General features: G+C 45.7%; 1 long non-coding RNA gene across 1 annotated transcript in view; it reads right to left on the minus strand.

Moving 5' to 3' along the window:
• Window positions 1–15,323, minus strand: part of LOC134422313 (uncharacterized) — a 98,121-nt gene extending 82,798 nt beyond the window's left edge. Inside the window, exon 1 of the long non-coding RNA XR_010028777.1 lies at window positions 15,204–15,323. This is a non-coding gene — a long non-coding RNA (uncharacterized LOC134422313). The remainder of the gene's footprint in view (window positions 1–15,203) is intronic.
• Window positions 15,324–17,056: the final 1,733 nt, after the last annotated feature.

Genomic DNA, 17,056 nt, shown 5'->3' on the forward strand with positions numbered 1-17,056 from the left:
GCCGAGAAGATTACTTAGAGATGATATACTGCCTCTTGAAGAAAGGCAAAATTTGAGGTGAAATCACTCAAAAGGACAGTGGGGAGGTATTTCTACTGGCACACCTGCAAAGGCAACTAAAACAAGTGACAGAAAGCCTCAGCAAACATCAGTCTCTGCTCCCACTAGTCCTCCCAAAAACTCACACTGAGAGACAGAAGTCACATCTCCTGGTTCTACTGTCCCTGGCCTCTGGATAAAAAGCATTTCTGGGTAAAAAGAAGGATAATTCTAGGTCTTCCCTTACACTTCCAAGTTAAAATGAGGAAGGCAAGCCAAGGGCCTTGTCACACCTACCAGTCCCCACAGTATTACATCAGCCACAATGCCACAATTCCAAAGAGAGGCGAGCATGAAGGTTAAAAAAGGAGGCTGAATCAAACCTGTGATACTCCTAAAGATATCCTGAAGCTTAATTATTTTTAATCTGGGGTGGATTGTGTCGTCCTGGAACTGAGTCAAATGAAAAGCAGACATTCAAAGCACTTTACTCTCCCCCTGCTGCCCCTCTGCTCTGTGTCAGTCATCACTTCTGGGTTTGTAAAAGCTTAGTGGGATTTGCACAGGGCCAGGCAAATCAGGCTTCTCCATTTACTGCTATACAACAAATGTATTCCGGTAACAGGCTGTTCTCCTGCCAATGCCTTCTGTTTTCCAACTCATTTCATTTTCTTTAGTGACTTTATTTCAGACAAGTGGATAACCAGAGCCTTGGGTTGACTCCATATGTGGATTCTGCCTCTCAGCAGTGCCAGTTAATTCTTTGCAGAAATCCTGCTCATGTAGGACACAGGTACAAAATCTCTCCTTCCCATGCCGGACCCAGTTTATTTGCTCCTGTTTCAGCTCCCTTTTCACCACCAGTCAGCCCACAAAGGACTGCCTGCTTCTCTGCCTGAGGCTTTCCCCTGCTGCCTCCCTGCCTTTCCTGCCAGGCTCTTGCCAAGGAAACCTGTCCACATCTATGCAGGCTAGGGCAGTGCCTTTGTTTTGGGCAGTGACGTGTGCTTGGGGTGGAGGTCACCATTGTTTCAGCTCCCTGATTCCACAAAGGAGTGTTAATAATTTCTCAAAACTGCAGTAAATGAAGAGTGGCAGTTACACCCAGTCTATAATATTAGACATCCTTGCTTTTCCTCTTACCTGCCAAAAAGAGGGGCTCTTTCTTTCACCTTGGGGAGGTGCCTGAGGTTGCAATGTGATCTAGGCAGAAGCCACTAACTTTAATGGGCTTTCTCTCAAATATATCAACCATATTGGTGCATAAGAGAGGGCCACCCTGCCCTGAGCCAGGCCTAAGAACTCCTGGGACTGTTTGGATCAGAAATAAGAGCTGAGGTCCCTCCCTCACATACCATCATGTCTCCCCTCACAAGGAGGGGATGCAGTGGATAATGCAGCTGCCATCTGTGGTATTCAAACAAAGCAGTGACAGTGCTAACACAAAAATACAACCGTGCTGTGGAAGGCAGATGCACGATCACAAGAATTAAGTACCCTTCATGGAGCCCATAAAAGATATTTCTTGCAGAGAAATTGTACAAGAGTCAGTCAGAAGATCTCTAATTTGTCTCAAGAGGTACCCAACTTTTAAGGTGTTCTCTGACTTGAAGAGTGCAATTATACACCAGCCTTTGGCTTCTTTGAGCATCATATAAAGAAAAGAAAACAGTAGGAAACATCTCCAATGCCCCTTCCCTGCCTTGTGTAGCATGAAGGTTATGTACAAGAACTAAAACATCAGAGCCAGAAGCCCTAATTTGCAGAAAATAATCTCATTTTTCATATTCAGAGCAACATTAAAACCATCCTCCCAAAACTCAGCTGTGCCAAGGCTTATGAGCTTAGAGTGAAATTATCCCTCAAACAGAAAATTTTCACTGCCCAGTAAAAAATGAGGAGCAGTGGAAAACAGAAACAAAATTACGCAAGTGGTGAAAAGTAAAAGGAGGTGGTTTAGACACATCCCATCTTGATATGCAATGTTTCAGTAACCAGGGTGAGGAAATGGGTTTTCCTTTTAAGCAAGGGTGGGCCAGATCCTTGGCTGGAATAAATCAGTGGCCCTGCTGAAATCAATGGATTGTTGCTCATTCACAGCAGCTCAGGGTCTGGCACATGGTTTTCTCCTGACAGTATCACAGTAATGTAATTCTAAATTAAAATCATGTGGAGATGTTGTTTTGATAAAATGTTGTTAAATGCTAAATATACCAAATATGAACTGAACTAAAATGAACCCAATATGAGAAAGAGCAAAGGGAATGCCTCTCTGTTTTAATATGGACTCAGAGGGTAGAAAGAATTACAGGACAATTTGATGAAATCCCTTGAAGCATTCTCACTGACTAATTAGTCTCTACATTCTGGAAGGTTTCAGGGTTTAACACATTTCCTCACGCTCACTAAGAGCTCACTGTAATTCCTGCAGCCAAAAGCACCAAGGATGCAGAGCAGATGGACCAGCTGGCAGAGAGGTGACTGTAATGGTGATCCCCTCACTAGCCCCCAACAGCCCAGAGGGGCCTGCTGGGCTTGCAGCTGGTGAGTTCTGCACAGCATCCCACTGCCAACTGAGCTGCTGCAAGCAGCTGAGAGAAACTAAAGGATATTCTTCAGCTGCAGACTTGGAAGCAGCACCCTGGGAACCCCTTGAGCATCACAGCAACCAGACAGGGGAGACATTGCAGTCACTTATGCAACTCTGTCTCGTTTAGTCACAAGGTGGATGTGAGCAGGACTATTGCAGCCACACCAAGTAGGGAGTAAGGGATTTCTCACACAGCACCCCAGGCACTCTCCTCCCAGCTGATGCTCTCCCTCCTAGATTCCATCCTCACGGCCATGGCAGTGACATGACAGAGACCCACCTTGCCCTGTCTAGCCAAACCCCAGTTCCCCTTGGCCCCAAGCAACCAGGCTTCTCAGCCTCTTTCAGGATCAGTCGGGAAGATGCTAATTCCCTGCTGAAGTGGGTGGCAGTCTTTATGTTTCAGGCCTGAGAAATCTCACCAGTGCACTGAGAACCACAGGGCTCCTTCCTAATTAGACAGCAGAGCACCACATGATTAATGTCAGCAGCTCCCCAGCCCCCTCAGCTCCATCCTGGCTGGTGTGACACAACAAACCCGAGTGGAAGTGATTAGCAGGTTGCAGCCAGGGCCGCCTGCCTGGCAGCACCATTGCCAAACACTGCACCCCAAGGAGCCTGTTGAATCACTGCTCCCCTGCATTGCAACATCGGAAGTTGCACTTTAAAGCCATCACTGGGCTGCTCTCCCATTTCCCAGTGGAGCTAGAGGAAGATGGAGAACTCAGGCTGAGTACATTATAGATGCATTTTTGAATTCCCAGGGGAGGCTCGAAAATTAGAACTAGCTCTAGGCGCCCTTTTGTTTTTGTTTTTCCCTTCCCTCCCCTCTTTCCTTTTGGTCTGATTAACTTTGGTGACTGGCTTGCACAATTTTATCAGGTTGGGCCTGATGAATCATTCATCTCCACCAAGCAACAGTGAGAGATTGCAGGCCAGGCAGGGTCTGTGTTGCAGTAACCAAAAACAGCAAAAAACCACCCCCACCAAGAGACAGGGAATGGGGGCAGGGAAAAATGAGACAGTGGGCCAACAGCACTCATGGACAGCTTTCCGATGTCTGGTCGCAGACAACTAGCAGCACATTCATTTGTAAGCCTGCCAGACCTCCTAGGAAACCTAAAAGGCTGCTGTTATTTATAAAGCAAGATATAGTTATTCTGCCTGTGTGCAAGACTAGCTCATTGTATTTATAGGTACCTGTCCCATTCACCTACTTCTGGGCCCTCATTCCCATAAATCCATGAGGCTGGCAGGATCTGCCTTCAAACACTGAGATACCTCTCCTTTCCAGGCAGGGCCATTTGGAAGTGTCTGTCACCACTGCAGGGCTCAGCAGCATGCACATGTAAATATATACCTGAAATCCCCACATTTCTGTCAACATACGGGAAAACAGATTCAAGAATTTGTCTTCCACGTGGAGAGCACCAGATTTTACATTTCATTTGTAAAAAGCTCCCAGTAAATCTTAACGACAAAAGTTTGATTTAATGATGGTTTAAAAGTGTCGGCTGGCTTCAGTAAGGAAGATATACAAGCCAGTCCCATCAATTCCGGCAGCCTGGAATCCCAGTCCCCCTTAAATAAAATCAGCCATCCTAGATTTTATGCCTGAACCTCAGACAATCTTCCCATAAATCCAGCTTGGAGCTCATGCGATCAGGACAAAGAGCTTTGCAAACAGTGAAGCTGGGGCTGTGGGCAAGCAAAGACAGCTCCCTACAAGTTACACTGGGGACAGGAAAAGCAAGAGATTTGGCCTTTCTAGTTTGTGGATGTTCACACACAAACACAAGAGAACTTTTCTATTTTGAAGGTGAAAGACTTGTATGTCTTCAGATAACAACAAAACAAAAAAAAAGTAAACATGGCAAAGACAGCTGTATGTCACGTCTCACTGTTGAGACCAGCTGGGCTCACTCCTGCCAACCAGAAGCCTTGCCCAAATGTAAATACAGAAACTGAGGCAGTGCTACTTCCAATTGCCCATACATTCAGAAACTTTCCAGAAGAACCAATGTTCTACCAGTCCAAATCCCAGATTTCTTAAGTGCTTCAATTTGTGCCATTTTGGACTAGCAGTTGCTAAATCACATCTAAACCCTCACGCAATTGTCCAGGCCTGGCTTCCTCAAGCAGGCACACAACCATGGCAAGAAGCATTTTGGCTCTCTGCAAGCCTCAACAGTGGGCACATCTTGAAAAGAGTCTCAAAGAGCCCCCTCAGAGGAAGAAACAAAATCCAAAGGCAGATACCATTTTCCCTGCTTAATCTCTTGGAATAATTCTCTCTCTCTCAGACACTAATTAAAAGTCATCCAGAGAAAAATATCTGCCCTTGTGTAGTTAATTTCAGGGACTGATTATATAACATTTGATGTGGCATAAATTCAAACTCTTAAAAAACAAGAACCAAAGAAAAATAAAGGTACTCCCTCAGCTTAGAGCATACCCATACCCCACATATCTATCCAAGAGAGCCAACAGTCCAAAGCTGAGGGGGAAATAAGTTGAGATCTGTGGGGCTGGATCTGGAAGCAGGAATTTTCACACCTTAGTTCCAGGGTCTGACTCACTGCTGGAGTGAGCAGGTGTCTCTCTACAAGAGGTAGCCATAAACATTTTAACCCAAATTTATATTTCTCTATTAAAGTTGTTATCTACATAATGTAGCATTTACTAATAATCATCTCAAAAGATTCCCAACCAAATCACCTAGGAACATAAACAATACAGCTTTGGGTTAAGGGTGTGAGAGAGATGAAGCAAAGCTGACTCAAGCTGCTTCCAGTGGCTAAGCTAAGTAAAATACAATAAATACAATCAAACCTGATTTTCCCCTTGCTGCTGCACACAATATTTGCAAGCAATTACACTGGCTGCTGCAGTTTAACACACAGGAGAATATCAAGATATTTTGTGTGTTATTTACACAACTAATTATGAAATTCAGGTCATAAACTGAAAACTAGATTTTTAAAACAATTTTATGCTTTAATATGCCCATTCCAGGAACAAATGGAAACAACTAAATGCATTTGGGTTCTTTTCTCTGTGAACTTCCATCTCAGATGATCATTTGTACCTCTCTAGGATTAACAGCAGCTCACAGTTCCCTCCTCTATGATCATCATAGATTTTACTTCATCACTTCTACCTTATAATCCATAACCACAGATGATTTATAGCATGTTCTTTAGAAACCCTCCAGTCTCACTGTAAGGCAGTGAGGAATCCATGTTCTCTGCTAGGTTAAGGCCACAATCAGTTGACCTCAGAGGAATGAAATGCCACCAAGTGTCCTGGGAGAATGGAAAGACAACAGCACCTCTTGGAAAGAATGAAGAAAAAAAAAATCCATGCAGAGTTTATTTTGTTAACAAAACCTGGCCATAGCCCAGGTATCTTAGAGGATACCTGAGGACCTCTCTGGCAAAAGACATGTAGGACTGGGTGACTACCTGGGCACTGTGCACTCACAGCCCAGAGCTCAGATTTCATTGAAGTAAATTAAATAGAAACCTACAGCCACCACTGCCTGAAAGCTGAGCAGTGACCATGGTTCAGCTCCTAGGAAACAGCCATACCTGCCCCAGCTCGGCAGCAAATCAAGCCTGGAAGCCAAGCAACCCCTCCATCTAAGAGCTCTTTCCCCTCAATAGGAGCAGACACAATCTACAATGACAAGTGGAAGCTTCCCTGGGTCTGTATTTGAGGGACACAAGACCCTTTGGACCTCTGATTCGCCCTGCCCTTCTGCTGTCATGCTTTTAGGGAGCTGGAGACTGGGCTGCAGCAAGCACCAGACATGGAGTGCCTCTGCAGGTCACCACCCCATCTCCAGATCTTCTCTGGTGTGGCAAATGCCAACTCCTTGTCTGCAAAGCAAGCACAGATTTCAGGAGAATCCTTTTTCAGGGGGAAAGCACCTTCTCTCCCCACTACCCCCATCCTTGAAGCAGCACTCAGCAGCCTCTGGAGTCTGCTAATATTGTATTGGTGCAGCAAGATTAGCTTTGCAGAAGGACTTGTAACATCATCACCAGGACACCTTGTTTTTCAGTTCTGAAGTGTTACAAGAAGCACACCTCAGGAACAAAAAAAAAAAAAAAAAAAAAAGAGAAAAAAGGAAAGAAAATAAAAGAACATTTACTGCCAAAGTAAAACTAAAACAGCATAAACAAACACTTTCATTTCTGGAGTCTGGGGAAGAGACAAAAGAGTTTCTCTCTCAGGGTCTCAGCAGCAGAGCTGAGCAATGGATGACAGAGTAGCTCTCCAAGCCATTTGAGGAACATCCCACAGAGTCTGAAAGCAGCATTTTCAATGGTGTTTTGCAACTGGGAGAAGAATCACAGTATGATCCAGTAATCAAGGAAAGGAGTCAGATTCATAGAATATTTTTTAACCCATAATAAATTATAGTTTCCTAAACTTTATTGCGGTCACAAAGTCAAGACAAAATTTGATAAAAAAATACAATTATTGTGCACAGAAAATCTTGAAAAATGTCACTAAATACTCAGGGGAAAAACAGTGAGTGCCTTTTTAATGAAAACCAAGCCTGTGGATTGCTGCTTTCTGAAAGCAGTTTGGTAAATGGTTTTGTTTTCCAATAAGCAAAACAAATACTGGAATGGGCCCATAGTCCTTTCTCTTCTCTTGCTCCAAACCTCCCCATTTTTCAAAGTGGAATAAAGGATGTCTCTCCTCCAATTTTAAAACCAGTAAATTGCTTCCAAATGTACTGTGGGACAGAAGAGAGATAGGGCAGTAAAGGAAGGTCGGGAGGCCCTGATGTATCCCGGGAATTGCAATGAATGGACAACAAAAAGCAAAAGCAAAACCTGCTCCTGACAAACTAGATTGGGAAAGTGCCTGGAGATGGGGCTTATCATGCCCCAACTTGAAACTCCCCAAGCAAGGCACACACCCATGTCTCTACATGAAAGCAATGAGATGGGAAGGAAGCACAGTTAGGGCTTGGTGCAGCTCAAACCCCATGCAATTACAGGCAAGAGTAAACACCTTATTCAAGGATGAGCAATCATCCCTCAAGGGAAAACCCTGGAGCTTCCAACCCTCCCAGGAAGGTCACAAATGGGTACAGGAAACAAGCGGAGACTTGCACAAAGGAATGAGCTAAACCTTACTGCCTGTGAGTGAGGATCTGAGCAGACAGGTCCCTGTGCTCCAGCACTGGGCACAGATTTCAGAACAAACACGTGGGAAGCTGTGGCGTCACTGAACCTTTTATTTCTGAAGCTCCAAGATTATTATTTAATCCTTCTTCCTAATACAGCAACTGCCATAAAAACTCCAGTTTGGCAAGAGCACTTAATTTAATGCTCCTGACAAAGAGTGTTTCTTCCATGGCAGAATAGTTGGCAGCATGAAGCTGTGAGCAGATCTGTTCCTTATAAAGGCAGGGGATCCTCAAATTGTACCAGCTCTCGTCAGCCCTCCCTTAACACATCCACATCCCATTACTTAGGCTTCAACATCTCCCAAACTCATGGCTTGAATAGTCTTTAAATTCATTTTTCACTTTCAGGGCTATCCACTTGATACAGCCAAGTTTAGAGCCTTGCAGATGCCATTTCCCATTCATAAGGGCCCAACAAGGCGTGAGCTGTACAGTGTCTGATCCAGGAAATTCATACTCGGAAGCCTTACTCAGGGGAAGTGATTGAGAACACTTCTGCACAGCTGTGGGGGTCCCAGGAGGGGAGCATAGGGGCTCCTCTGTTGTCACATCCCTGCCACCATCCCACACAACAAGGCAGCTCTCATCAGGCTCAGAAGTCCTTCTTCTGTGCAGGTATGAAGTTGGCCGCAGAACTGTTCTTCACAGATGTAGGGGGTCATGAAAATATAGCCAAACTGTGGTCAATCCTCCCTTAACACACCTACATACCCTCACACAAGCTTCCACAGACACCTTAAGAACAGAGACAGGTAACATGTCAGCACAAAACATCTAGGTACCAAATGCCTGAGGAAAAGTCTATTGAACTCCTTCAGCAGGCTCAGGAAGGGACAAGTGACAGCTCATTTGTTGCCATAAGTACTTGTTCCTCAGATGCCAGGGCCAGTCAATGTGAGCTAATTAATCTCCCTGAAAAAAATGAAACCATCTGGCTGCACAGCAACCACTCTTCCTGCCTGGGCTCCAGAGCCCACATGGCAGATCCCAGAGGGACCATATCAAACAAGAAAGCACAGCAATGAGATACTCTTTGCTGCTGTCACACAGCCCAAGTAGCCACCTGGGAAGGCCAGGTAGCCACCCAGCCTGCAGACATTTCCCTCCTCTGCCCACTGTCCTGCTGCATGGGAAGAGCCTCCCTCGCCCAGAGACAGAGCTGGCAGCCAGGTGCCCTTGTGCCATGGTGGTGTGTGCCAGGAGGCCAGAGTAGGCCCTTTCAGCACAGCCAGAGGAGCTGCTGCTGCCTGAGGGTCAGTGAGATTATGGAGCTCTGATCACAAAGAGCAGGGCTGACAGTACCAGGATGAACAGGGGCAGCCCATCTGCCTCCAGCTCACCTACTCCTATTGATCCTTGTCTGTGAGCACTGACTTCTATTCAGTGCTGGTTTCCTGGCTGCATGGGGAGAAGGAGTTTCCTGCTCTGCAGAGCCACAACTTGGCAGAAGCACCTGCAGCTTCCATAGCCCTGGTGATCACGAGTCATTGGCTTTGCCCCTATATGGCCAAAGTCATATCCAATCCCCAAGGCAAGGTGCCAGGATCAGGCTCACAGTGATGATAGATAATTACCAATAATCACTCAAGCTGCTCCCAACCTCCCACCACTGCTATGAGCAGGAAAACCAGTGGAGGAAACAAGCCTTTGCTGGCAATGCCCCAGCTAAACTGAATCAGCAACGCGTTTTGAAGGATGGTCAGACTGGTGGCCACTAAGGGACCTCCAGAAATGCCACTGCTTCCCTTACACTGCTGTGTATATCCACTATCCAAAGTTTTCACATATTGATCACATGAACAACATTCAGGGCAGTAATGAGACAATCAAACCCATGGTTCACTACCACCATGGCACTTGGTGAAGGTTTTTCCCTCACTAACCAAAGTGCAGCCCATCACCAAAGCAGGAGCAGAGGTTTCTTTATCAATTTTTTTTTCTCATTACAAATGATGGCAAAACTAAAGTGAGCATACTAAGAAACCAACATGTGTAAACTACAAAAATTCCCTGAAGGAACCAGAAATCATACTCCATGAAAATCTGCTAGGAAAACTAGAGCTGCACCATACTTCTCCCATGCCAGCTGCCTGGAGAGCCTCATGTGTATGGTTTGCAAAGATCTTCCCCCAAAACAGAAGGTTTCAGCTTTTAACAAAGAACAGAGTTAAACTCAGCTCAAGTCGGTAGCAACAGGCAGAGCTTTATTTCAAGCATGTCCCAGTTGCTCAGTGCAGTACAACTGCAAGAACTAGGAAGAGGGAGGGGGGAGGAAAAGGCTTTGTGGTTAATTATGAGTGTGCTAACATGGTGAGAAATAAGGCAGTGAGGATGGCAGAGATAATTACTCTATGAGCTGCATTTCCCTTTTGGACAGGAGATAATGAGACATCCTTTGCTATGCAGAGGAGTCTCCTAGCAGAGGAAACCAAAGGGCAAGCAAGGTGCAGCTGCAAAAACCCACTGTCTCCTCACCAGGGCCAAGCATTCCTAACAAAAGGGGAACAGAAAAAAAATTAACCAACTCTGGGCAACCAAAGTAGTTTTCCCTTCTCCTTGGGCAGTCCTCATGATCCCCAACATGGGCAACTGCCCCAGGTGCCCACAGATATCATAGATGCACCCTGCTTGGCAGGGACCTTGGCTCAGGGAGAGGTACAGAAGGGACAGATGCACTCCACTCACTTCTTAAAGCCTGGGCAGGCAGAAATGAGCTACTTGGGCTGGGAAGCCCCAGAAGATTTCAGGGAAATGCATGGAATATCACAAAGCTGTAAAAAAGAGCCCACAGCATAGCAGCCTGCATCCAGGCACAGATTATCCTAAATTCCTTGGTCTCAGTGAGCCAGGGACCACTCCACACCTGTCCCCTCCAAGAGAAAACTGATCTTCAGTATACTCAAGCCCCCAGGAGCACTTCCAAGTGCTGCAGCCTTGTAAGGTCTCCAAAGCACTCACCTGCCCAGGGAAAACACTCAGTGTGAGAACATTAAAACAAACCTCCAAAGCTATGCAAGCAAAATCATCATCGGGTACACAGTTACTCCAGGCAGTAGGGATGGAGAAGCCTCCTTTTGCTCAGAGATGGAGACAGAAAGCTTTGCTGGTGTGTTGCCTTGCAAGTCCGAGTTAGTCCTGGAGCTGTCAGGGCAGTGGGATGGAGTTTCCTCTTGTTTATTTACATCTCGAGTCCACCTCAGCACCTCCTCCCCAGGAGCTCCTTTCTGATCACGAAAAGTTTCAGTTAATGACCCTATTTTTAGCACCCACAGCTGGGAGAAGCTAAACCTTTTAACAAAGCCTCCTCAACACTGTAACGAGCACATTATTGCTGAGGGGGAGGAAAGAAAAAAACTTGCTCAAGCTGGGGGTTAGCCTGTATCTAGGTCAGCATCAATCTCTCTCTGTCACCTATAGTCTTGTTTTATGGGAAGCATGTGGATAATAAATGGTGATTACAGAAAGTGAAGGGGAAGAGGCAATCCTGAGAAATTTATAGATAGGAGAGAATTCACATTAATAGCAGATAATAAAGAGCTGCAAAACTGTTATAAAAAAGGCATTAGAAAAAGCTCTATAATTGGGGTTATTAGACACAACTACACCAGGGTGGGGTTTTTTTTCCCATTCTGGGTACATGTCACAGTGATGTATGTCACTTTTGATCGTGATAATAACAGTAAAATATCCGTGTTAAAGCCAAGTACATTAACTTCTATATTGGTGTAATTTACTGCGTTATGAGTTCCCATCATTCAGGAGCCAGACAAAATGCTCTCCTTACAACGTCGATAACTGTGCACACATTTTACAGGAAGAAGTGTTTCTTTAAATATCCATCATATGTTAACAAATTCTTTTAACTTTCCATTACTCTTGTCAGAAAAGACAGGGAGCAGGAGAAAGGGGGAAGCTATTCCTACTGCTAACATACATCATGGGCTGGATTTGCCATTGCCCTGTGTCCGTGTCATGCACAGCTGCTTTTCCAGCCAAACACATGAGAGATTAGTTTGCTATATGGGAAGGGGCAGAATGGACTGGATGGTAGCTATTATTTTGGAAAAATACATATGCATCAATATGATATTGAAGGAAACATTAGGCATTACTCACTTGCCAACAAAAATAGCCAAGAAAAAGGATTCTCCTGATTTACAAGTGTGGTTCAATAACAGGAAGGTATTGAACCCGTCTCAGAATTGAAGGGATGTTGTACCTGGGTAGGTGCTTAGAGTTATAAATAGAACAAGCTAAACCTCAATCCTTTTCTGTCTGTTCTCCATTGCAGGAGCCAAACAACTGCTAAAGGAGCCACAAACCTGGTCATTCGCAGGCTGCAACCAGAAATTGCAGAGGCATCTACAACACAAATGCTGGGTGAGGCTTGGGCTCCCTGAGGAAGCAGGGAGGAGGCTGCTAATGCTGAGCCTTTGGCTCCAGTCACTGCAGAGCTGCAGTCTACTCTCAGGTGCCTCCCCAGGCACCTCTGCACCCTGGGGCAAGTCACTCCTTTACTACTCTTTCCAAAAAGTGAACGCCTCCAGCTAAAGGCTGTGATTGTACAGGGACAAGCACAATGAAACCTCGAGGGACTGCAGCAAGAATCCTTCCTGCTTCAAGATAAACTCGTTCTGAGACAGTGTGGAGCTGTAAAGCAAACCAAACCACCCATACCTAGGGCAAAACCATCCTTTGAGAATCTACTTCAAAACTGCATGGAAGAGGACTTGATGCCAGTGGGATATCAAAAATGGGGTGGGCATTCAGATGCTGAGCTAGAGCAAGTTTTAATGCTTTAAAAAAAATCACATAAGAAAATTTTCCTTCTTCCTGCAGTACAGACAATACAATACAAAGCAATCACTCCCAGTTACTCTTAGCCAAGAGCCCCTGTCCTAACAGCAATGAGATCTCCCAGCTCCCTCCAGCTGCTGTGTTCCTGAGGGCCAAGGGGTCTTTAGGGCTCGGAATGTGAAGGTAGTTCTGTTCACACTCAGTTTGGCTCATGAAATCGATCAGTTCACTTTCACAATCAGGCACTGAGAAATGCAATCAGCTCCCCCAAGCTGCACTTTCAAATTGCAAATTACAGAATAGCTTCAATGTTAAGAAAGAATTCAACTACTCCAGCTTTTTTCCAAAACAAAACACTGCAGTGAGGCATTACTGAACACCATCCCACCCAAATGGAATTCAATACTCCATTCAAGCCCAAACATTTTGCTTCCACATGTGCAGATTAATTAAGGATTCAACCATTTATGCCCTACTATGTGCTGGCCTGGGGTTTTATCTTTTAACAGTAACTGCATTTGACCAGTTGGACTCTTACCTACACACATCCAAAAGGCTTTAGCTAGTGCCTTGGAAGTGAGACAAGGAAACCTGGAGAATTCCCTCCTTCCTTTACCTCTGAGCTAGATGACCTCATACCTACTGAAGACCCTGCCTTTCTTTTGTTGTTCCTCACTGTGTGAGCCACACTCTGCTCTTCCCACTCTATGCAGCCCTGACAGTTCCCTCTCTGAGTGATCAGGAGGTCTCTGTGCTGGCTTTCCTGGTGTCATCCACCCTGGCACCCAACCTATCCACAGATAACCTGCCACCTCCCCTACTGTTGCTTTCACAATGGCTTGTCTGCTGAGAAAATATTTGCTTTGCATTTGAGAAAAGGTCATTGACTGGTGGTTTAAAACACTCTCCCCTGGGACAATGGGAGTCAGACTTTAAAAGAGAAAATCAGCCTAGAGTCTTTTTCCTCCTTCCTTGCTTCCTCCCACATCCAACTCAGATGGCATGAAAAGGCTGTCAGTGGCTCCAAGCTCAAAGAAAGGAGACATACTTCATGTCCCTCATGAAATCCACCTCCATTGGTCCCTTGTTCAGCAGGAAGCAGGGCTTGCCCTAATTAAAACCAAGGTGGGTAACAAAACAGAAACATTCATTTCCTGTAGCACCACTGGGCTGGCTGGAGCTGTTCCCTGTCCTCAGCATTCTTTCTAAGGACAGTCCTCCAAGTAAACACATCAACTGGAGCAGGAACCAGTTCCATTTGACTCTCCCTGCCTTTGAAATACATTTTGTCAGGTGTGCTCCTTATCCCCAGCTGTAGAAGCAGAGACACAAGAGCACATCTGTTGCACCACAGTGCTGCATCACAGCAGGACACGTGGGACATGAAACAAATTTGGCTACACAACACCTGGTCAAAGGAAGCAATGCGCCTTCCTGTGCACAACACAGTGGTTTGTATCAATGGCAAGTTCACTTCTTACCAGGAACTTGGAGGTTCCTATGTGGTTAGGTACACAAAGAACAGAAGGGCATAAACACTCTATAATTTCAATGAAAAAAAAAACAAAAAACCCACTCAAATGAAAGGAGCAATAAAGTTAACAAACTATATAATTACAATCCCAGAGTACACATCTCTCTGTTCAAAATACCCCCAGTACAGTGACCAGCCACACAAAAAACCTGTGTCCTACAAATTAAACCACCTGAGTAACACCAAGCCTAATTCAAAGGCCATTAAACAGAATGTGAACCTGGATGTTTCAGTAGCTTTGGACCACTCCAGCTCATGAAAAGTTTCACCATTCCTTTCCTTGCATCTGTCCATTCAGAGCAGAACAGCTGTTTAACATGGGCAGTGGCTGGAAAGAACAAATATATCAGGGAGGAAGGGAACTGAAAGAATCCATGCTTAGGGAAAGGATTAGGAGCAGAGAAGTGGAATTTTAACAAGGATGAAGATTGCTGGTACACAGATCCCTCCTGGCTTTAAATAACTTAGCTCCCATGCTGTAACAGCACAGATTCAGCCTGCGCAGCTCTTCCTGCCTCAGATCCAAAAGATGAGGTTTCACAAGATGGTTGGTTCAAACGAAGACCTCATTTCACGTCACTTTGTATCCTGTCCCCTGCCCCCCAAAGCAGAGCCTCCCTCTTCCCCTGGGCCCATTGCAAAATTAGAGTAATCCCCTGGGGACCTGCTCCATCTCAAGAGACAGCAGCAAGTATGCTGTCAGGGAAAGAAGTCGTAGTTTTTGGCTGAGTGTGAGCAAAGCAATTTCACAGACAGGTAGGTGAGTAAACAAGATGTTTGCTTTTTGCAAGGTAAAGCAGAGTTCTACAGAAAGTACCAAACTTCTTTCATTCACCTTTGGAATCATCCTGCCTGCCTACTGCAGACGGATTTGCATGGCCATGCACTTAAGGAAGGGATACTATAGATAACAATCTGCACCTCAAATGCAAACAGCAAGAAATTGTAGCTGTTTCAGGACTTCCAATCACTTAGACACCTCCATGATTACCCAATATATTTCAGGCAGGTCATATTCCCTGCCCGGTGCTTACCAGTTTCTCTCTCCTTCCAAGAGGCTCCCAGTCACCAGTTCCTTTCTGTAGAGCACTTAGCAGCCCCTCAGGGGAACCACACCATTGCCTGGCAAGGCTCCCACTGTGTTTTGTTTGCAGCCAGCTCAGTAGTACGGGAGCAGGATGAAAAGGTGGGGTCACTTCATCCCTCAGCCTGCAAGACAAAATGGTCAGGGAGTGCAGAGAAAGGGCAGATAGGGAAGTTGCCTTAATTAAAATGCTGAGAACACAGAGTTGCCACTACAATAATTTATTGCAAGGTAGAGCCCCCCCCTTAGATAGTTTTCTGTGGGCAATAAGAGCACATGGATACGGGAAGGAAAGTACTTGGCTCTTGCTTTGCTTCAGTTCCCTAATCCAGCACAAATGCATTTGGGGATTTATGGGTTTTTGGAAGCTTCCAGCAAAAGCTCAGGGCCTGTTCCTTGGGTTATTGTTTTCCCATCTGCTTCTCTTCATTTTATTCCATCACAGAGGCCCCATCGTGGGACACAAGAATGTGACCGGAACAATAGGCAGAACTTGCAGCCTCCAGGACTGCAGTGAGGGCAGAGCCACCATTGCAGGATGGGAGCCAGCAGCTTCTATATTTAGCCCTTTCTTGCTCATTCCAGATCACATTCTAACCACGGACTCAAGAAGTCAGGAGGCTTTCACCAGACCACTGTCCCCGAGCACTGCACATCCAGCAGGGCCCCCTGAACATAAACCATTCATTTCCCTTCTAATAAATGCCAACAGGAAGACTTCCTGCTCCCCCCTCTTTTCCAGATCCCTAGTTTGACAGACTTATTTCTTCATATAAGCAAGCTAAACAAAACCATCTTCTCCTCTGCAAGGCTGGCGGCCTTGGAGCAGCCCCAGGACTCCAGACCTTGGACAGCACAGCACTGCCTGTCAGAGCAGGGCCCTGGGAAGAGGCAGAAATGGGCGAGCTCTTTTTCCCCCATGTCTGAGCCTGTGTTAAACTCACCAATCCACAGAGACTTGCCCAAGCCAATACCCCAACACCTGATGGCAGGGCAAGTGGGGGACAGCCAGGTCTGAGCACCCATCTGGCCTCAATCACCACCACAGCATGTGCATATGCCTCTCAGACGAGAGGGTCCTGCTGAGCAAAAGCTCAGGTGTTGCAAAGTCAGCCCTTTCATGTCCAAAGGCACCTCCCTATCCCTTTGAAGGCCCTGCAGGGAGCCCAGCTGACTGTGACACTGACCATAATGCCATTTAACACGTACCTGAATTCTATCATCAAGTGAGGAGATCCCACAGAGCAAGAGGGAAACCTGTCATGTTTCCAGAAACACTTACCTAAAAGCTGCGTCACTTGAAAGCAGCTTGGCTATAGACAAGTTCTCCTTCTGCCACTTTCACAAGGGTTGTAGGTTAGGACAACTGTGCACTTTGTTTCTCCAGCCCTACCAAAGTTCCATCAAAGGCTGCTGGTGCCCCAGTGAGAGGCTTGAGCACACAGGTGGCCTCCTGGGAACCTTGTTGCTGTTCATATTACTCCTCCTGTTTACCAGTGTGTTTTCACACCCTGCCTTTTCTCCTCTTGGCATTCCTACCACTACCAGTTCCCCATTCCTTCTAAAAGCGCTGTAAGAGGTTGCGTGAAGAAGATGCAAGAACAGAGTTGGTTTTCACTTTAATGTCTGTAGAAAATTAGTGGTACCTAGCAGTGCCCAAGTGCAGATGGAGAAATTACATCTTCTGGTCATATCTCAAACCACACAAGTAATTTACTTTGTAGCCTCAAACTCGTGGCAGGTTAAATTTCCCTCCCTAAAGTATTTGTTTCTGAGGATTGCTCTGAAGTAGGGGTGCCCAAC

The sequence above is a fragment of the Melospiza melodia genome, chromosome 10 (genome assembly GCF_035770615.1).
Source record: "Melospiza melodia melodia isolate bMelMel2 chromosome 10, bMelMel2.pri, whole genome shotgun sequence".
NCBI lineage: Eukaryota > Metazoa > Chordata > Aves > Passeriformes > Passerellidae > Melospiza > Melospiza melodia.